General features: G+C 45.7%; 13 non-coding genes and 1 pseudogene across 13 annotated transcripts; 8 read left to right on the plus strand and 6 right to left on the minus strand.

Annotated features, from left to right (window-relative positions):
- Positions 1-5,302: 5,302 nt before the first annotated feature.
- Positions 5,303-5,418, minus strand: LOC135038031 (U5 spliceosomal RNA). The gene has a single exon (XR_010232456.1). It is a non-coding gene; the product is annotated as a U5 spliceosomal RNA (small nuclear RNA).
- Positions 5,419-5,692: 274 nt separating this feature from the next.
- LOC135038026 (U5 spliceosomal RNA) lies at positions 5,693-5,808 on the minus strand. The gene has a single exon (XR_010232451.1). It is a non-coding gene; the product is annotated as a U5 spliceosomal RNA (small nuclear RNA).
- Positions 5,809-6,083: 275 nt separating this feature from the next.
- On the minus strand, positions 6,084-6,199 carry LOC135038022 (U5 spliceosomal RNA). Its single transcript, XR_010232447.1, has one exon. It is a non-coding gene; the product is annotated as a U5 spliceosomal RNA (small nuclear RNA).
- Positions 6,200-6,473: 274 nt separating this feature from the next.
- Positions 6,474-6,589, minus strand: LOC135038020 (U5 spliceosomal RNA). The gene has a single exon (XR_010232445.1). It is a non-coding gene; the product is annotated as a U5 spliceosomal RNA (small nuclear RNA).
- A 264-nt stretch (positions 6,590-6,853) lies between these two features.
- On the minus strand, positions 6,854-6,969 carry LOC135038029 (U5 spliceosomal RNA). Its single transcript, XR_010232454.1, has one exon. It is a non-coding gene; the product is annotated as a U5 spliceosomal RNA (small nuclear RNA).
- Positions 6,970-7,239: 270 nt separating this feature from the next.
- Positions 7,240-7,355, minus strand: LOC135038024 (U5 spliceosomal RNA). Its single transcript, XR_010232449.1, has one exon. It is a non-coding gene; the product is annotated as a U5 spliceosomal RNA (small nuclear RNA).
- A 144-nt stretch (positions 7,356-7,499) lies between these two features.
- On the plus strand, positions 7,500-7,627 carry LOC135038018 (U1 spliceosomal RNA; annotated as a pseudogene).
- A 593-nt stretch (positions 7,628-8,220) lies between these two features.
- On the plus strand, positions 8,221-8,384 carry LOC135037964 (U1 spliceosomal RNA). Its single transcript, XR_010232398.1, has one exon. It is a non-coding gene; the product is annotated as a U1 spliceosomal RNA (small nuclear RNA).
- A 152-nt stretch (positions 8,385-8,536) lies between these two features.
- On the plus strand, positions 8,537-8,699 carry LOC135037982 (U1 spliceosomal RNA). The gene has a single exon (XR_010232416.1). It is a non-coding gene; the product is annotated as a U1 spliceosomal RNA (small nuclear RNA).
- A 675-nt stretch (positions 8,700-9,374) lies between these two features.
- On the plus strand, positions 9,375-9,538 carry LOC135038063 (U1 spliceosomal RNA). The gene has a single exon (XR_010232488.1). It is a non-coding gene; the product is annotated as a U1 spliceosomal RNA (small nuclear RNA).
- Positions 9,539-9,690: 152 nt separating this feature from the next.
- On the plus strand, positions 9,691-9,853 carry LOC135038008 (U1 spliceosomal RNA). The gene has a single exon (XR_010232439.1). It is a non-coding gene; the product is annotated as a U1 spliceosomal RNA (small nuclear RNA).
- Positions 9,854-19,066: 9,213 nt separating this feature from the next.
- Positions 19,067-19,230, plus strand: LOC135038069 (U1 spliceosomal RNA). The gene has a single exon (XR_010232494.1). It is a non-coding gene; the product is annotated as a U1 spliceosomal RNA (small nuclear RNA).
- A 152-nt stretch (positions 19,231-19,382) lies between these two features.
- On the plus strand, positions 19,383-19,545 carry LOC135037991 (U1 spliceosomal RNA). Its single transcript, XR_010232425.1, has one exon. It is a non-coding gene; the product is annotated as a U1 spliceosomal RNA (small nuclear RNA).
- Positions 19,546-20,200: 655 nt separating this feature from the next.
- LOC135038041 (U1 spliceosomal RNA) lies at positions 20,201-20,364 on the plus strand. The gene has a single exon (XR_010232466.1). It is a non-coding gene; the product is annotated as a U1 spliceosomal RNA (small nuclear RNA).
- The last annotated feature ends 886 nt before the right edge of the window (positions 20,365-21,250 follow it).

Raw genomic sequence — 21,250 nt, forward strand, 5'->3', positions numbered from 1 at the left:
GTAGATATTGAAATGAGGATGCATCTTGCTGCCTTTCCAATGAAGCAAGTTTAATTTAGTAATAGGTGAAAAACCATCCCTACAAAGATGTTAATCAGATACTTGGCTTTGTGGACACTTTTCAGAGAACAAATTTGTTAGCATAAAAATAAAGCCAGAAAATGAAGAGCTGTTTAATCACTCAATTTGATTTTTTTGCCAGCATATTTCTTTTTCTCTGCAAACCACTGCTAAATTGTGCTTCCTAGCTGTTTTTATAAAATCACTGAATCAAATCTAACTCTGATTACATCAGAGAAGGCCAGGTACCCTACACCATAACAGGGGTTTTTGAAATTTTGACTTGTCTACTTAAAGATCACCAAAATCTGATAACAAGGTCAATTACATCCCTGGGTGGGATTGAACCACCAACCTTTTGGTTAATAGCTGTACACACTAACTGATTGCGCCACAGCGACACTTTGCAAAAGTACATACTGACAAAGGCTAATAAGCATTCATCTAGAACGTTTCCTAGAAAAACTTTAAATAGTCAATAATCTGGAGAGTTTTTGTAAGATGTTTCTTCCATCAACCAATGAAGAAACACATTGGTACTTTCCCATGATGAGTGAGTGCTTCAGGATCTCTTGCAATTACATGTGCAGCAGAGTACTGTAATGGAAGCATGCTGGGTCCATAGCCCAGAGGTAGGCAGATTGAAACTATCCTCTGCTATATGCGTTTTTTTTTTGTTAATTAAAGTAATCCAAAACTGGGATTGATATTTTTGCTCTTTTATTTTTACTTAAAGTACAATAACTTTTACCATTTTCATTTGTTTTAATAGTATATTGACAGTATTGTTTTCTTTCAAAAATCCACTTAATTTTCTTTACCCGATTATTAAAATGGTAATTGACAAAAACAAACTACATTGTCACCAGAAGAGCAATACAAAATGTACAAGTGATATATTAAAATCATCTTTCCAGCTTGAATTTCAATGATGCATTGGGGCAACGATTTTGTGAGAAACATCTTCACCCTTAAATAAAGATTTTCTTAATTCCTTACCTGTGTGCTAATTAGATATCACCTTGTTTTCACATTAAACAGACTTCCACATGAGAAAGCACAAAGGATGCAGTGGCGTTAATGTTTCCTGGTGTCAACCTGTATTATTTCAGTAGATATTGAAATGAGGATGCATCTTGCTGCCTTTCCAATGAAGCAAGTTTAATTTAGTAATAGGTTAAAAACCATCCCTACAAATGTGTTAATCAGAAACTTGGCTTTGTGGACACTTTTCAGAGAACAAATTTGTTAGCATAAAAATAAAGCCAGAAAATGAAAAGCTGTTTAATCACTCAATTGGATTTTTTTGCCAGCATATTTCTTTTTCTCTGCAACCCACTGCTAAATTGTGCTTCCTAGCTGTTTTTATAAAATCACTGAATCAAATCTAACTCTGATTACATCAGAGAAGGCCAGGTACCCTACACCATAAGAGGGGGTTTGAAATTTTCACTTGTCTACATAAAGATCACCAAAATCTGATAACAAGGTCAATTACGTCCCTGGGTGGGATTGAACCACCAACCTTTTGGTTAATAGCCTTACACAGTAACTGATTGCGCCACAGCAACACTTTGTAAAAGTCCATACTGACAAAGGCTAATAAGCATTCATCTAGAACGATTCCTAGAAACATTTTAAAAAGTCAATAATGTGGAGAGTTTTTGTAAGATGTTTCTTCCATCAACCAATGAAGAAACACATTGGTACTTTCCCATGATGAGTGAGTGCTTCAGGATCTCTTGCACTTACATGTGCAGCAGAGTACTGTAATGGAAGCATGCTGGGTCCATAACCCAGAGGTAGGCAGATTGAAACTATCCTTTGCTATATGCATTTTTTTTTTGTTCATTAAAGTAATCCAAAACTGGGATTGATATTTTAGCTTTTATTTTTACTTAAAGTACAATAACTTTTACCATTTTAATTTGTTTTAGTGCAAATGGCATATCAGCAGTCAGCACTAACTGGTGACATGCCATTTGTACAAGTAAGCCATGTGTGACTAATATATAAACATGCTTTATTAAATAACACCTCAAACTATCATACCCAGGATTCAAACCTATAACCTGTTGAATTCTAATCAAACACCCTACCCATGGAGCTACTTGATCCTGCATCTTTTCTAACCTCCAAAAACAGATTCAGTTGCATTTTCCAGCGTGTTTTGTTTGCGCCTTTGCAAATGTCTTACATCGACAAACTTATTTAGTACTATTTTGCAAATAGGGTTACATTGTCGCAACATTGTGCTCCCTAATTGCTTGATTTTTTAAATGCAACAATTAATAAAGACACCTGATAATTGCTCTGTGGAGTCTTATTTTGTGTTTTGTGTTTAGTCTTTAGATCTGAATTTGAATGTACTTGTGAACTAACTTAATTTCCTACTTCTAAATTCATTCCTAAATTCACTACTTACATGAATCCTGTAGTTGGGCATTTTGGGACTTCGATTGTGGGCATTGTTTTGTGTCCAGACCAGCAGCAGGTGGTGTGCATTTGCTGGAAAGGCATCGAAGACCTCCGATATGCTGCATCTCCTGATGTGTGTCTCCCTCAAGTGGCTGTCAGCAAATGCCTGCTAGACACCCCATTCCAAGCTGATTGTGACATCATGGAACATGCATCATAGAACAGGCATGCTAAAACATGGGTCTTCAACCTGCGACCCTCCAGCTGCTGTGGAACTACACATCCCAGCATGCCCTGCCTCAGTTTTAGCATACCTTAATAGCAAAACTGTGGCAGGGCATGCTGGGATGTGTAGTTTCACAGCAGCTGGAGGGCCACAGGATGAAGACCCATGTGCTAGAGCCAAGCCGCAGGTACATTGAATGCTAGCAAGCTGAATATTTAAATCCTTTTTGTTCCGCAGCATTCCAATGCGGAAGATTCCATGGAACCAGAGATCCTTCCATTGAGAAGGACATGCTGCCTGGATGACTACACTGTGCAAATTAAATCACGGAGCCAGTTGGCTTGTGGGTGGCTCTGGTGACTGGGTGGTTGGGTGGGTGGTGTGTCGGAAGTGGAGCGCATGCAAATGATTGTGTATCATCCAGCTAGTGAGAGAGAAAACTCATGCAGGAGTGTTCCTGCTTGTCAGTGGGTTATGCACCTTGCCAGACGTTAAATCTACATAGAGCAGCTGGAGGGGACAAGAGCAGGTTTGCAAAATATAGATAGAAGAGCATATATGCTGGCGCATTCTCCATGATTGTGTCAGCTTATGTTTTGGTGCACTGCACTTTCCTCCACTAAAATTAATGTGTCACACCCATTGGCAGCAACCTTAGAATAGCTGCTGACGGGCACAATTGAGAAAGGAAGGGGGGGGGACATTTGAATCCAGCACATAGATGCAATTCAAATATGTAATTCGTACCTTCCTATTTTAAAATATAATGGATGAACCTCACCCTGTGAGAACAATCTTCATGATCAAGAGATCTCATATGCAAAATAAATATGAGTTGGGATAGGGCTGGGGAGGGCTGCTCGGGCAGCACCTCCCCCGTCAAGTTAAGGAGATTCAACTGAGGAAGCACAAGGGAACTCTCGTCTGGGGACAACAACTGCAGGGAGACCACATCTTTTCAGATGAACATGGGAGGGCGGAAGGCTGCCTAATACTGAAGCACCATATGCAACAACTAGTACAAGCATTCCTGGGGGAAGGTCTGCAGCAGACGGATTTGCATACGGTGATGTTATCCAAGCAGTGGGCCAAAGTTGACTGGAACCCTCATCTGCATATGAAAAGAGAAAAGGGGCATGCAGGGCATGGCGGCCTTTTGCAGTGCTTGGATGACCCCTAGTTCACATTAAACACCCCCACCCTCCTTTGGTGTGGGGCTCATGTTGGCCATGCCCCATCCCCTGAAGCATTCAAGCTGATTTCTTGCAGCAGCTGGGCACTGTAACAGCTCCAGAGCTGTTCTGTAAGGCAAGTAAAAGGGTGTGGGCCCTGCAGCACCACCTGTAGTTCGCATTGTGCGTTGGAAGGCACAAAGTAAGCAGACGGGAGGAGAAGTCAGGATAGTGCGCAAGGGCATTATTTTCTCTTAGTCCGTAGAGGATGCTGGGGTCACATTAAGAACCATGGGGTATAGACGGGATCCGCAAGAGACATGGGCACTTTAAGACTTTCAAAGGGTGTGAACTGGCTCCTCCCTCTATGCCCCTCCTCCAGACTCCAGTTATAGGAACTGTGCCCAGGGAGACGGACATTTCGAGGAAAGGATTTATTGTTAAACTAAGGTGAGCATCTTACCAGCTCACACCTTAAACATGCCGCAGAACGTGGCATTCAACAGAACACAAGCCAACGGCATGAACAATTGCAGCAAAAAGCTGACCAGAACCATAACACAACATGTGTATAACCACAAGTAATAACTGCAGACACAGTATGGACTGGGACGGGTGCCCAGCATCCTCTACAGACTAAGAGAAAAGGATTTACCGGTAGGTATTAAAATCCTATTTTCTCATACGACCTAGAGGATGCTGGGGTCACATTAAGAACCATGGGGTTATACCAAAGCTCTTGAACGGGTGGGAGAGTGCGTACGACTCTGCAGCACCGAATGACCCAACTTAAGGTTATCATCAGCCAAGGTATCAAACTTGTAAAACTTAGCAAAAGTGTTTACTAAATAGCTGCTCGGCAAAGTTGCAATGCCGAGACTCCCCGACCAGCTGCCAAGGATGAACCCACCTTTCTAGTAGAATGGGTCTTCACCTACTTCAGTAACGGCAATCCTGCCGTGGAACGAGCATGCTGAATCTTACCACAGATCCAGCGCATAATGGTCTGCATGGAAGCAGGACACCAAATCCTGTTGGGAGCATACAGGACAAACAGAGCCTCTGTTTTCCTAATCTGAACCGTTCTGGTGACATACATTTTCAAAGTTCTGACCACAGCCAGAGACTTTGACTCAACGAAGGTGTCAGTGGCCAAAGGCACCATGTGGAAAGATGAACCACCTTCGGCAGAAATTGTTGACGTGTCCTCAATTCTGCTCTATCTTCATGAAAGATCAAATAAAGGCTCTTGTGATACTGCATGGTTTGTACTGTTTTCCATGTGCTCCCAGACCTTTAAGCAAGTAGCATGGTCAAGAAAGTTCTGTTTGAAAAGAAACAACATTTACTGTCATTGTTATGCAAATAAACTTACATTAAAGCTAACAAGAAAGCACACTCGTTCTGTCTTTAAACTGATAAAAGAAACCCCAATAATATGGGGCATGCAAAAATTGAGATAAAACTCAGTTTTGCTCCTCTCCACGGAAATCTTTAATAAAAGGCGAAATATTTGTTAGTTCTGAAGAGAAACCAGAGCATGACCAAGATGCCACCTGTCGCCTGAGTGCCATGCCAGCAGTTCTCATTCAGCTGAAAGTGAGCACCCAATTTGAATGAAAGAAAGCAGATTTCTCACCAGGCTTCCCCTTGCTATAAACATGGTTTGTACTCTTTTCTATGTGCTCCCAGATCTTTCAAGCAATTAGTATAGTCAAGAAAGTTCTGTTTGAAAAGAAACAAACATTTACTGTCATTTCTATGCAAATGAGCTTACATTAAAGCACACTCGTTCTATCTTTAAACCGATAAAAGAAACCCCAATAAGACGGAGCATGCAAAAATTGAGATAAAACTCAGTTTTGCTCCTCTCCACGGAAATCTTTAGTAAAAGGCGAAAGATCTGTTCGTTTTGAAGAGAAACCAGAGCATGACCAAGATTCCACCTGTCGCCTGAGTGCCATGCCAGCAATCCTCATTCAGCTCAAAGTGAGCACCCAATTTGAAAGAAAGAAAGCAGATTTCTCACCAGGCTTCCCCTTGCTATAAACATGGTTTGTACTCTTTTCCATGTGCTCCCAGATCTTTCAAGCAATTAGTGTGGTCAAGAAAGTTCTGTTTGAAAAGAAACAAACATTTACTGTCATTTCTATGCAAATGAGCTTACATTAAAGCACACTCGTTCTATCTTTAAACCGATAAAATAAAATCCCAATAAGATGGGGCATGCAAAAATTGAGATAAAACTCAGTTTTGCTCCTCTCCACGGAAATCTTTAGTAAAAGGCGAAAGATTTGTTCGTTCTGAAGAGAAACCAGAACATGACCAAGATTCCACCTGTCGCCTGAGTGCCATGCCAGCAGTCCTCATTCAGCTCAAAGTGAGCACCCAATTTGAAAGAAAGAAAGCAGATTTCTCACCAGGCTTCCCCTTGCTATAAACATGGTTTGTACTCTTTTCCATGTGCTCCCAGATCTTTCAAGCATTTAGTATAGTCAAGAAAGTTCTGTTTGAAAAGAAACAAACATTTACTGTCATTTCTATGCAAATGAGCTTACATTAAAGCACACTCGTTCTATCTTTAAACCGATAAAAGAAACCCCAATAAGACGGAGCATGCAAAAATTGAGATAAAACTCAGTTTTGCTCCTCTCCACGGAAATCTTTAGTAAAAGGCGAAAGATCTGTTCGTTTTGAAGAGAAACCAGAGTATGACTAAGATTCCACCTGTCGCCTGAGTGCCATGCCAGCAGTCCTCATTCAGCGCAAAGTGAGCACCCAATTTGAAAGAAAGAAAGCAGATTTCTCACCAGGCTTCCCCTTGCTATAAGCATGGTTTGTACTCTTTTCCATGTGCTCCCAGATCTTTCAAGCAATTAGAATGGTCAAGAAAGTTCTGCTTGAAAAGAAACAGACATTTATAGTCATTGTTATGCAAATAAACTTACATTAAAGCTAACAAGAAACTGATAAAAGAAACCCCAATAATATGGGGCATGCAAAAATTGAGATAAAACTCAGTTTTGCTCCTCTCCACAGAAATCTTTAATAAAAGGCGAAAGATTTGTTCGTTCTGAAGAGAAACCAGAGCATGACCAAGATTCCACCTGTCGCCTAAATGCTGTGCCAGCAGTCCTCATTCAGATCAAAGTGAGCGCCCAACTTGAAAGTAAGCAGATTTCTCACCTGGCTTCTCCTTGCTATAAGCATGGTTTGTACTGTATTCCATGTGCTCCCAGATCTTTCAAGCAAGTAGCATGGTCAAGAAAGTTCTGTTTGAAAAGAAACAAACATTTACTGTCATTTCTATGCAAATGAGCTTACATTAAAGCACACTCATTCTATCTTTTAACCGATAAAAGAAACCCCAAAAAGATGGGGCATGCAAAAATTGAGATAAAACTCGGTTTTGCTCCTCTCCACGGAAATCTTTAATAAAAGGCGAAAGATTTGTTCGTTCTGAAGAGAAACCAGAGCATGACCAAGATTTTTATCTGAAAATATGTGTTCTCCCTGCAGTTGTTGTCCCCAGATGAGAGTTCCCTTGTGCTGCCTCAGTTGAATCTCCTTTACTTGACAGAGATGTGCCTGAGCAGCGGCCCTCCCCAGCCCTATCCCAAATCATACTTATTTTGCATAGGAGATACCATGGTCATGAAGATTGTTCTCCCAGGGTGAGGTTCATTCATTGCATTCTGGGTATGCTGACCCCTGTGATTTTCCCAAATGTGGGAAACTCGCTTTTATACCCTTGTGCACTATCCTGACTTCTCCTCCTGTCTGCTTACTTTGTGCCTTCCAATGCACAATGCAAACTACAGGTAGTGCTGCAGGGCCCACACCCTTTTACTTGCCTTACAGAGCAGCTCTGGAGCTGATACAGTGCCAAGCTGCTGCAAGAAATCAGCTTGAATGCTTCAGGGGATGGGGCATGGCCAACATGAGCCCCACACCGAAGGAGGGTGGGGGTGTTTAATGCGAACTAAGGGTCATCCAAGCGCCGCAAAAGGCCGCCATGCCCTGCATACCCCTTTTCTCTTTTCATATGCAGATGAGGGTTCCAGCCAACTTTGGCCCACTGCTTGGATGACATCACCGTATGCAAATCCGTCTTCTGCAGAACTTCCCCCAGGAATGCTTGCACTAGTTGTTGCATTTGGTTTGTTGTTTGGGGGTGCTTCAGTATTAGGCAGCCTTCTGCCCTCCCATGTTCATCTGAAAATATGTGTTCTCCCTGCAGTTGTTGTCCCCAGATGAGAGTTCCCTTGTGCTGCCTCAGTTGAATCTCCTTTACTTGACAGAGATGTGCATGAGCAGCGGCCCTCCCCAGCCCTATCCCAAATCATACTTATTTTGCATAGGAGATACCATGGTCATGAAGATTGTTCTCCCAGGGTGAGGTTCATTCATTGCATTTTGGGTATGCTGACCCCTGTGATTTACCCAAATGTGGGAAACTCGACTGCATTATTTGTGGTAGTGGGGGACTGTGTTTGTGCTTTCCTCTGGTCAGCTCTGTTAAAACTCAGATTTCTTTGTCTCAGATTTTCCTCTAGCCTTGTTCTTCTTTCGAGAGTTCCCTTGTGCTGCCTCAGGTGGATCTCCTTCACTTGACAGGGGGGTGCCCGAGCAGCGACCCTCCCCAGCTCTAGCCCAACTCCTACTTACCTGCCAGGTGAGATACTATGATCAGGAAGGTGCTTCTCCCAGGGCAAGGCTCACCCATTGCACTCTGGGTGTGCTGCTCCTACGATTTCCCCAAATGTGGGACACTTGACTGCATAATTTGTGTTTCCTCTGGTCGGCTCTCGTATAATTCAGATCTCTTTGTCTCAGGTCTTTCTCCAGCCTAGTTTGCTGTCTGTTTCCACTTCTTTTATCTTGAGCCCCTCCCTTCTATACCCTTGTGCACTATCCTGACTTCTCCTCCCGTCTGCTTACTTTGTGCCTTCCAATGCACAATGCAAACTACAGGTAGTGCTGCAGGGCCCACACAATCTTTTACTTGCCTTAAAGAGCAGCTCTGGAGCTGTTACAGTGCCCAGCTGCTGCAAGAAATCAGCTTGAATGCTTCAGGGGATGGGGCATGGCCAACATGAGCCCCACACCAAAGGTGGGTGGGGGTGTTTAATGCGAACTAGGGGTAATCCAAGCACCGCAAAAGGCCGCCATGCCCTGCACGCCCCTTTTCTCTTTTCATATGCAGATGAGGGTTGAAGCCAACTTTGACCCACTGCTTGGATGACATCACCATATGCAAATCCATCTGCTGCAGGCCTTGCCCCAGGAATGCTTGCACTAGTTGTTGCATTTGGTTTGTTGTTTGGGGGTGCTTCAGTATTAGGCAGCCTTCTGCCCTCCCATGTTCATCTGAAAATATGTGTTCTCCCTGCAGTTGTTGTCCCCAGATGAGAGTTCCCTTGTGCTGCCTCAGTTGAATCTCCTTTACTTGACAGAGATGTGCCTGAGCAGCGGCCCTCCCAGCCCTATCCCAAATCATACTTATTTTGCATAGGAGACACCATGGTCATGAAGATTGTTCACCCAGGGTGAGGTTCATTCATTGCATTCTGGGTATGCTGACCCCTGTGATTTCCCCAAATGTGGGAAACTCGCCTGCATTTTTTGTGCTAGTGGGGGACTGTGTTTGTGTTTTCCTCTGGTCAGCTCTGGTAAAAGTCAGATTTCTTTGTCTCATATATTCCTCTAGCCTTGTTCTTCTTTCGAGAGTTCCCTTGTGCTGCCTCAGTTGGATCTCCTTCACTTGACAGGGGGGTGCCCGAGCAGTGACCCTCCCCAGCTCTAGCCCAACTCCTACTTACCTGCCAGGTGAGATACTATGATCATGAAGGTGCTTCTCCCAGGGCAAGGCTCACCCATTGCACTCTGGGTGTGCTGCTCCTGTGATTTCCCCAAATGTGGGAAACTTGATTGCATAATTTGTGTTTCCCCTGGTCGGCTCTCGTATAATTCAGATCTCTTTGTCTCAGGTCTCTCTCCAGCCTAGTTTGCTGTCTGTTTCCACTTCTCTTTTCTGGAGCCACTCCCTTCTATGCCCTTGCGCACTATCCTGACTTCTCCCGTCTGCTTACTTTGTGCCTTCCAACGCACAATGCGAACTACAGGTAGTGCTGCAGGGCCCACACCCTTTTAGTTGCCTTACAGAGCAGCTCTGGAGCTGTTACAGTGCCCAGCTGCTGCAAGAAATCAGCTTGAATGCTTCAGGGGCTGGGGCATAGCCAACATGAGCCCCACACCAAAGGAGGGTGGGGGTGTTTAATGCGAACTAGGGGTCATCCAAGCACCGCAAAAGGCCGCCATGCCCTGCATGCCCCTTTTCTCTTTTCATATGCAGATGAGGGTTCCAGCCAACTTTGGCCCACTGCTTGGATGACATCACCGTATGCAAATCCGTCTGCTGCAGACCTTCCCCCAGGAATGCTTGTACTAGTTGTTGCATATGGTTTGATATTTGATGGTGCTTCAGTATTAGGCAGCCTTCCGCCCTCCCATGTTCATCTGAAAAGATGTGGTCTCCCTGCAGTTGTTGTCCCCAGACGAGAGTTCCCTTGTGCTTCCTCAGTTGAATCTCCTTAACTTGATGGGGGAGGGGCTGCCCGAGCAGCCACCCTCCCCAGCCCTATCCCAACTCATACTTATTTTGCATATGAGATCTCTTGATCATGAAGATTGTTCTCACAGGGTGAAGTTCATCCATTATATTTTAAAATAGGAAGGTACAAATTACATATTTGAATTGCATCTATGTGCTGGATTCAAATGTCCCCCCCCCCCCTTCCTTTCTCAATTGTGCCCATCAGCAGCTATTCTAAGGTTGATGCCAATGGGTGTGACACATTAATTTCTTCTGTGGGGTACACAGGACTCCACAAGGATTCACATTGGGGTGTAGAGTAGGATCTTGATCTGAGGCACCAACCGACTCAAAGCTTTTGACTGTTCCCAAGATGCTCAGCGCATCCTCCTCTATAACCCCGCTTCCATGAACAGGGAGCTCAGTTTGTAGTTGGTGCCTTCAGTAGCAGGCCACTTAACAGGGGCCTGCCTCAGGAAGCCAATTCTTAGCTATTCATTTTGACAAGAAAAGAAGAACTTGTTTTATGAGAATCTACAAGGGCTGCAGCAGGCTAGGTCTAATAGACATCTTTACTGCAGCTTCATCACTCCCAGCGGCACTGTATACTCCCGTGCCCTGGTTGCTGGGTCACTGCAGCGGAGGCTCCGGATTCTTCCTAAGGTCAGTCACACACACACCGCCCTTCCGGATCACGAGGCCGCTGATGAAGGGGAGCGTGGCCGTAGGGGGTGGACCGTGTGCGCACTGGCGTGGACACTGATTACTGGGCAGCCGCTCCACTAGCCACCAGGTACAGTTAAGGAGCACAGGTCTGGGGGGTTTTCTCCTATATTAAACCAATTTTGTACTGCCCGCAGCGCATTGTGATAGGTAATAGGGCCTGATTCAGGTTGGATTGCAATCACAATAAGTGATCCAACTGCAAAAATTGCTAAGAGCATACGCATGTGCCTGCATTTTCTGCAGCACCCCACAGAGAATGCGATCGCCTCTGCCTGTCAATCGGGGCAGGGGGGGAGAGGGGGGTCAGCAACACTCCATTTCCAAGTCAGGGATGGAGCGGTGCGGGGGCAAGGCTTCAAAATGGGGTCTGCAATGGAGGAGACACAGGGGGCGTGGTCACAGCAGCTGTATGACATCACATTCAGCCGCTGTGATCACAAAAATGGTGGCGGCTTCCTGCGCGCACATACAGTCTGCACCAGCAGGAGGCTACACCATTTTTTATGATCACGCTGAACTGCAGTGCGACTGCAATTACAGCATGGTCAAGAAGGGAGGCGTCATGCTGGGTGGCCATAAGAGATGAGCGGGTTCGGTTCCTCGGAATCCGAACCCGCCCGAGCTTCACCCTTTTTTGCTCGGGTCCGAGCAGACTCGGATCCTCTCGCCTTGCTCGGTTAACCCGAGCGCGCCCGAACGTCATCATCCCGCTGTCGGATTCTCACGAGACTTGGATTCTATATAAGGAGCCGCGCGTCGCCGCCATTTTCACACGTGCATTGAGATTGATAGGGAGAGGACGTGGCTGGCGTCCTCTCCGTTTAGATTAGAAGATAGAGACGAGTGACATTTGATTTACTACTAATTTGGGGAGCAGTTGAACTTGTCAGGAGTACTCAGTAGTGCAGAGTTTTGCTGATAGTGACCACCAGTTTTATTATTTATAATCCGTTCTCTGCCTGAAAAAAAACGATACACATACCATATCTGTGCTCAGCCTCAGTGTGCTGCATGATATATCATCTATGTATATCTGACTGTGCTGAGTGCTCACTGCTCACACAGCTTAATTGTGGGGGAGACTGGGGAGCAGTTATAGCAGGAGTACAGTGCACACTTTTGCTGCCAGTGTGACCACCAGTATATTGTCTGCCTGAAAAAGTTAAACACTCCTGTGGTGTTTTTTTTTATTCTATAAATGCATTCTGCTGACAGTGTCCAGCAGGTCCGTCATACATATATTATATAAATATTTACCTGCAGTAGTGTTATATATTTTTTTTCATCTTTATCATCTCTATATTAGCAGACGCAGTACGGTAGTCCACGGCTGTGGCTATCTCTGTGTCGTCAGTGCTCGTCCATAATTGTATACCTACCTACCTGTGGTGGTTTTTTTTTTTCTATCTTCTTCATACTAGTAGTTTAGGAGTCTACTGACAGTGTCCACCAGGTCCATCATTATATTATATACCTACAGTAGTAATATATTTATTATATTATCTATACTAGCAGACGCAGTACGGTAGTCCACGGCTGTGGCTATCTCTGTGTCGTCAGTGCTCGTCCATAATTGTATACCTACCTACCTGTGGTGGGGTTTTTTTTTATCTTCTTCATACTAGCAGTTTAGCAGTCTGCTGACAGTGTCCACCAGGTCCGTCATTATATTATATACCTACAGTAGTAATATATTTATTATATTATCTATACTAGCAGATGCAGTACGGTAGTCCACGGCTGTACCTACCTCTGTGTCGTCAGTGCTCGTCCATAATTGTATACCTACCTGTGGTGGGGTTTTTTTTTCTATCTTCTTCATACTAGTAGTTTAGGAGTCTGCTGACAGTGTCCACCAGGTCCGTCATTATATTATATACCTACAGTAGTAATATATTTAGTATATTATCTATACTAGCAGACGCAGTACGGTAGTCCACGGCTGTACCTACCTCTGTGTCGTCACTCGTCCATAATTGTATACCTAACTGTGGTGGTTTTTTTTTTCTATCTTCTTCATACTAGTAGTTTAGCAGTCTGCTGACAGTGTCCACCAGGTCCGTCATTATATTATATATACCTACAGTAGTTATATATATTTTTTTTTATATCATTAATTATCATCTCTATACTAGCAGACGCAGTACGGTAGGCCACGGCTGTGGCTATCTCTGTGTCGTCAGTGCTCGTCCATAATTGTATACCTACCTACCTGTGGTGGAAGTTTTTTTCTATCTTCTTCATACTAGTAGTTTAGCAGTCTGCTGACAGTGTCCACCAGGTCCGTCATTATATTATATATACCTACAGTAGTTATATATATATTTTTTTTTATATCATTAATTATCATCTCTATACTAGCAGACGCAGTACAGTAGTCCACGGCTGTAGCTACCTCTGTGTCGTCAGTCACTCGTCATCCATAAGTATACTAGTATCCATCCATCTCCATTGTTTACCTGAGGTGCCTTTTAGTTGTGCCTATTAAAATATGGAGAACAAAAATGTTGAGGTTCCAAAAATAGGGAAAGATCAAGATCCACTTCCACCTCGTGCTGAAGCTGCTGCCACTAGTCATGGCCGAGACGATGAAATTCCATCAACGTCGTCTCCCAAGGCCGATGCCCAATGTCATAGTACAGAGCATGTAAAATCCAAAACACAAAAGATCAGTAAAAAAATGACTCAAAAATCTAAATAAAAATCGTCGGAGGAGAAGCGTAAACTTGCCAATATGCCATTTACCACACGGAGTGGCAAGGAACGGCTGAGGCCCTGGCCTATCTTCATGGCTAGTGGTTCAGCTTCACATGAGGATGGAAGCACTCAGCCTCTCGCTAGAAAAATGAAAAGACTTAAGCTGGCAAAAGCACAGCAAAGAACTGTGCGTTCTTCAAAATCACAAATCCACAAGGAGAGTCCAATTGTGTCGGTTGCGATGCCTGACCTTCCCAACACTGGACGTGAAGAGCATGCACCTTCCACCATTTGCACGCCCCCTGCAAGTGCTGGAAGGAGCACCCGCAGTCCAGTTCCTGATAGTCAGATTGAAGATGTCAGTGTTGAAGTACACCAGGATGAGGAGAATATGGGTGTTGCTGGCGCTGGGGAGGAAATTGACAAGGAGGATTCTGATGGTGAGGTGGTTTGTTTAAGTCAGGCACCCGGCGAGACACCTGTTGTCCGTGGGAGGAATATGGCCATTGACATGCCTGGTGAAAATACAAAAAAAATCAGCTCTTCGGTGTGGAAGTATTTCAACAGAAATGCGGACAACAGGTGTCAAGCCGTGTGTTGCCTTTGTCAAGCTGTAATAAGTAGGGGTAAGGACGTTAACCACCTCGGAACATCCTCCCTTATACGTCACCTGCAGCGCATTCATCATAAGTCAGTGACAAGTTCAAAAACTTTGGGCGACAGCGGAAGCAGTCCACTGACCAGTAAATCCCTTCCTCTTGTAACCAAGCTCACGCAAACCACCCCACCAACTCCCTCAGTGTCAATTTCCTCCTTCCCCAGGAATGCCAATAGTCCTGCAGGCCATGTCACTGGCAATTCTGACGAGTTCTCTCCTGCCTGGGATTCCTCCGATGCATCCTTGAGTGTAACGCCTACTGCTGCTGGCGCTGCTGTTGTTGCTGCTGGGAGTCGATGGTCATCCCAGAGGGGAAGTCGTAAGACCACTTTTACTACTTCCACCAAGCAATTGACTGTCCAACAGTCCTTTGCGAGGAAGATGAAATATCACAGCAGTCATCCTGCTGCAAAGCGGATAACTGAGGCCTTGGCATCCTGGGCAGTGAGAAACGTGGTTCCGGTATCCATCATTACTTCAGAGCCAACTATAGACTTGATTGAGGTACTGTGTCCCCGGTACCAAATACTATCTAGGTTCCATTTCTCTAGGCAGGCGATACCGAAAATGTACACAGACCTCAGAAAAAGACTCACCAGTGTCCTAAAAAATGCAGTTGTACCCAATGTCCACTTAACCACGGACATGTGGACAAGTGGAGCAGGGCAGACTCAGGACTATATGACTGTGACAGCCCACTGGGTAGATGTATTGACTCCCGCCGCAAGAACAGCAGCGGCGGCACCAGTAGCAGCATCTCGCAAACGCCAACTCTTTCCTAGGCAGGCTACGCTTTGTATCACCGCTTTCCAGAATACGCACACAGATGAAAACCTCTTACGGCAACTGAGGAAGATCATCACAGAATGGCTTACCCCAATTGGACTCTCCTGTGGATTTGTGGCATCGGACAACGCCAGCAATATTGTGCGTGCATTATATCTGGGCAAATTCCAGCACGTCCCATGTTTTGCACATACCTTGAATTTGGTGGTGCAGAATTATTTAAAAAACGACAGGGGCGTGCAAGAGATGCTGTCGGTGGCCACAAGAATTGCGGGACACTTTCGGCGTACAGGCACCACGTACAGAAGACTGGAGCAACACCAAAAACGCCTGAACCTGCCCTGCCATCATCTGAAGCAAGAAGTGGAAACGAGGTGGAATTCAACCCTCTATATGCTTCAGAGGATGGAGGAGCAGCAAAAGGCCATTCAAGCCTATACATCTGACCACGATATAGGAGGTGGAATGCACCTGTCTCAAGCGCAGTGGAGAATGATTTCAACGTTGTGCAAGGTTCTGCAACCTTTTGAACTTGCCACACGTGAAGTCAGTTCAGACACTGCCAGCCTGAGTCAGGTCATTCCCGTCATCAGGCTTTTGCAGAAGAAGCTGGAGACATTGAAGGAGGAGCTAAGACAGAGCGATTCCGCTAGGCATGTGGGACTTGTGGATGGAGCCCTTCATTCGCTTAACCAGGATTCACGGGTGGTCAATCTGTTGAAATCAGAGCACTACATTTTGGCCACCGTGCTCGATCCTAGATTTAAAACCTACGTTGTATCTCTCTTTCCGGCAGACACAAGTCTGCAGGGGTTCAAAGACCTGCTGGTGAGAAAATTATCAAGTCAAGCGGAACTTGATCGGTCAACAGCTCCTCCTTCACAGTCTCCCGCAATTGGGGGTGCGAGGAAAAGGCTCAGAATTCCGAGCCCACCCGCTGGCGGTGATGCAGGGCAGTCTGGAGCGACTGCTGATGCTGACATCTGGTCCGGACTGAAGGACCTGCCAACGATTACGGACATGTCGTCTACTGTCACTGCATATGATTCTCTCACCATTGAAAGAATGGTGGAGGATTATATGAGTGACCGCATCCAAGTAGGCACGTCAGACAGTCCGTACGTATACTGGCAGGAAAAAGAGGCAATTTGGAGGCCCTTGCACAAACTGGCTTTATTCTACCTAAGTTGCCCTCCCACAAGTGTGTACTCCGAAAGAGTGTTTAGTGCCGCCGCTCACCTTGTCAGCAATCGGCGTACGAGGTTACTTCCAGAAAATGTGGAGAAGATGATGTTCATTAAAATGAATTATAATCAATTGCTCCGTGGAGACATTGACCAGCAGCAATTGCCTCCACAAAGTATACAGGGAGCTGAGATGGTGGATTCCAGTGGGGACGAATTGATAATCTGTGAGGAGGGGGATGTACACGGTGATGAATCGGAGGATGATGATGAGGTGGACATCTTGCCTCTATAGAGCCAGTTTGTGCAAGGAGAGATTTATTGCTTCTTTTTTGGTGGGGGTCCAAACCAACCCGTCATTTCAGTCACAGTCGTGTGGCAGACCCTGTCACTGAAATGATGGGTTGGTTAAAGTGTGCATGTCCTGTTTATACAACATAAGGGTGGGTGGGAGGGCCCAAGGCAATTCCACCTTGCACCTCTTTTTTCTTTTATTTTTCTTTGCGTCATGTGCTGTTTGGGGAGTGTTTTTTGGAAGGGCCATCCTGCGTGACACTGCAGTGCCACTCCTAGATGGGCCAGGTGTTTGTGTCGGCCACTTGGGTCGCTGAGCTTAGTCACACAGCTACCTCATTGCGCCTCTTTTTTTCTTTGCGTCATGTGCTGTTTGGGGAGTGTTTTTTGGAAGGGCCATCCTGCGTGACACTGCAGTGACACTCCTAGATGGGCCAGGTGTTTGTGTCGTCCACTTGGGTCGCTGAGCTTAGTCACACAGCTACCTCATTGCGCCACTTTTTTTCTTTGCGTCATGTGCTGTTTGGGGAGTGTTTTTTGGAAGGGCCATCCTGCGTGACACTGCAGTGCCACTCCTAGATGGGCCAGGTGTTTGTGTCGGCCACTTGGGTCGCTGAGCTTAGTCACACAGCTACCTCATTGCGCCTCTTTTTTTCTTTGCGTCATGTGCTGTTTGGGGAGTGTTTTTGGAAGGGCCATCCTGCGTGACACTGCAGTGCCACTCCTAGATGGGCCAGGTGTTTGTGTCGGCCACTTGGGTCGCTGAGCTTAGTCACACAGCTACCTCATTGCGCCTCTTTTTTTCTTTGCGTCATGTGCTGTTTGGGGAGTGTTTTTTGGAAGGGCCATCCTGCGTGACACTGCAGTGCCACTCCTAGATGGGCCAGGTGTTTGTGTCGGCCACTTGGGTCGCTGAGCTTAGTCACACAGCTACCTCATTGCGCCTCTTTTTTTCTTTGCGTCATGTGCTGTTTGGGGAGTGTTTTTTGGAAGGGCCATCATGCGTGACACTGCAGTGCCACTCCTAGATGGGCCAGGTGTTTGTGTCGGCCACTTGGGTCACTGAGCTTAGTCATCCAGCGACCTCGGTGCAAATTTTAGGACTAAAAATAATATTGTGAGGTGTGAGGTGTTAAGAATAGACTGAAAATTAGTGGAAATTATGGTTATTGAGGTTAATAATACTTTGGGATCAAAATGACTCCCAAATTCTATGATTTAAGCTGTTTTTTAGGGTTTTTTGAAAAAAACACCCGAATCCAAAACACACCCGAATCCGACAAAAAAAATTCGGTGAGGTTTAGCCAAAATGCGTTCGAACCCAAAACACGGCCGCGGAACCGAACCCAAAACCAAAACACAAAACCCGAAAAATTTCCGGTGCACATCTCTAGTGGCCATGCCATGTCACTGTGCAGGAGCCAGCACCGCTCACACACTTGTCCCCGGTGCAGCCCCCAACCCCCGGGACACCCGGAGCAACAAAATGTAGATTCAGGCCACCAGGCCACGCCCCTACCTATGAAACCATGCCTCCTTTTTACCATTGCGCTGCTTATCTGCGCGCACTGCATTACAATCTCCCTCGCCACCTCTCTGGGTGTCACCAGTGATAGTGACACCTCTGCCATGCTTGTAGCAGCTGGTCCTAAGATCTACACCTCAAGCCCTGAGTGTTTGCCCTTGTGACTTGTTGATCATCATAGCAAAGCAGATGCTTACAGAAAACTGCAGGGGCTTAGATTGAAAATAAAAAAAATTGATGGGTATAAGGTAGAGAGGAGCGGGTTCGGTTCTCCGAGAACCGAATTCCCCACGAACCCCACGAACTCCTCCTCCGAGGCAGGCTCGGTTGTTCCCGCCTGACTCGGAAAACCTGAACAAGGGAAAATGTCATCATCCCGCTGTCGGATTCTCGCGAGATTCGGATTTCATATAAAGAGTGCAAGCATTCCTGGGGGAAGGCCTGCAGCAGATGGATTTGCATATGGTGATGTCATCCAAGCAGTGGGTCAAAGTTGGCTTCAGAAACAAACAGGAATGCTTGCACTAGTTGTTGCATTTGGTTTGTTGTTTGGGGGTGCTTCAGTATTAGGCAGCCTTCTGCCCTCCCATGTTCATCTGAAAATATGTGTTCTCCCTGCAGTTGTTGTCCCCAGATGAGAGTTCCCTTGTGCTGCCTCAGTTGAATCTCCTTTACTTGACAGAGATGTGCCTGAGCAGCGGCCCTCCCCAGCCCTATCCCAAATCATACTTATTTTGCATATGAGATACCATGGTCATGAAGATTATTCTCCCAGGGTGAGGTTCATTCATTGCATTCTGGGTATGCTGACCCCTGTGATTTCCCCAAATGTGGGTAACTCGACTGCATTATTTGTGGTAGTGGGGGACTGTGTTTGTGTTTTCCTCTGGTCAGCTCTGGTAAAAGTCAGATTTCTTTGTTTCAGATCTTCCTCTAGCCTTGTTCTTCTTTCGAGAGTTCCCTTGTGCTGCCTCAGTTGGATCTCCTTCACTTGACAGGGGGGTGCCCGAGCAGCGACCCTCCCCAGCTCAAGCCCAACTCCTACTTACCTGCCAGGTGAGATACTATGATCATGAAGGTGCTTCTTCCAGGGCAAGGCTCACCCATTGCACTCTGGGTGTGCTGCCCCTGCGATTTCCCCAAATGTGGGAAACTTGACTGCATAATTTGTGTTTCCCCTGGTCGGCTCTCGTATAATTCAGATCTCTTTGTCTCAGGTCTCTCTCCAGCCTAGTTTGCTGTCTGTTTCCACTTCTTTTTTCTTGAGCCCCTCCCTTTTATACCCTTGTGCACTATCCTGACTTCTCCTCCTGTCTGCTTACTTTGTGCCTTCCAATGCACAATGCAAACTACACACCCTTTTACTTGCCTTACAGAGCAGCTCTGGAGCTGTTACAGTGCCAAGCTGCTGTAAGAAATCAGCTTGAATGCTTCAGGGGCTGGGGCATTGTCAACATGAGCCCCACACCGAAGGAGGGTGGGGGTGTTTAATGCGAACTAAGGGTCATCCAAGCGCCGCAAAAGGCCGCCATGCCCTGCATACCCCTTTTCTCTTTTCATATGCAGATGAGGGATCCAGCCAACTTTGGCCCACTGCTTGGATGACATCACCGTATGCAAATCCGTCTTCTGCAGAACTTCCCCCAGGAATGCTTGTACTAGTTGTTGCATTTGGTTTGTTGTTTGGGGGTGCTTCAGTATTAGGCAGCCTTCTGCCCTCCCATGTTCATCTGAAAATATGTGTTCTCCCTGCAGTTGTTGTCCCCAGATGAGAGTTCCCTTGTGCTGCCTCAGTTGAATCTCCTTTACTTGACAGAGATGTGCCTGAGCAGCGGCCCTCCCCAGCCCTATCCCAAATCATACTTATTTTGCATAGGCGATACCATGGTCATGAAGATTGTTCTCCCAGGGTGAGGTTCATTCATTGCATTCTGGGTATGCTGACCCCTGTGATTTCCCCAAATGTGGGAAACTCGACTGCATTATTTGTGGTAGTGGGGGACTGTGTTTGTGCTTTCCTCTGGTCAGCTCTGGTAAAAGTCAGATTTCTTTGTCTCAGATCTTCCTCTAGCCTTGTTCTTCTTTCGAGAGTTCCCTTGTGCTGCCTCAGTTGGAACTCCTTCATTTGACAGGGGGTGCCCGAGCAGCAATCCTCCACAGCTCTGGCCCAACTCCTACTTACCTGCCAGGTGAGATACTATGATCTTCACTGTTAGGGCAATCAGGATGTGGAATTCCCTGCCAGGGAAGGTGGTAATGGCGGACTCTGTAATTGGATTTAAAAAAGGAATGGATACATTTCTGAATGAAAAAGCTATCCAAGGTTATAATACTTAAAATATCAACATGGTTAATCCGGGGGTAACATGAGTTGTAGTAGCTAACTAGTCATAAAACATTATTCAGCAAGTATGTAGAATCATCACAACTTAAAACAGGTTGAACACGATGGGCAATTTGCCTCTATTCAACCTCAAAAACTATGTTACTATATGTTACTATATTACTATGTTACTGTAGTATACAGAACACCACAATGCAATGAGCAGTGATAGTGAGCACTGATGAGGATACTAGAACTGACACTGAGCAGCAAGATGCAGCACTGGACTATTAGTAATGTACTGTAGTATGCTGAGCACAACAATGCAGCACAAGACAATGAGCAGTGATACTGAGCACTGATGAGGATACTACTGAGAACTGACACTGAGCAGGAGAGACACACTACTAGTATTACTGAGCAGCAATAAGTATCCACTGATACTGAGCACTGATATTGAGATTTCCACTGAGAGAACATAGCCACGTCCTCTCCGCTCTCTCTTCAATGCACGAGTAAAAATGGCGGCAACGCGCAGCTCTTTATATGGAATCCGAATCTCGCGAGAATCCGACAGCGGGATGAT

The sequence above is a fragment of the Pseudophryne corroboree genome, unplaced genomic scaffold, assembly GCF_028390025.1.
Source record: "Pseudophryne corroboree isolate aPseCor3 unplaced genomic scaffold, aPseCor3.hap2 scaffold_697, whole genome shotgun sequence".
Classification (NCBI taxonomy): Eukaryota; Metazoa; Chordata; class Amphibia; order Anura; family Myobatrachidae; genus Pseudophryne; species Pseudophryne corroboree.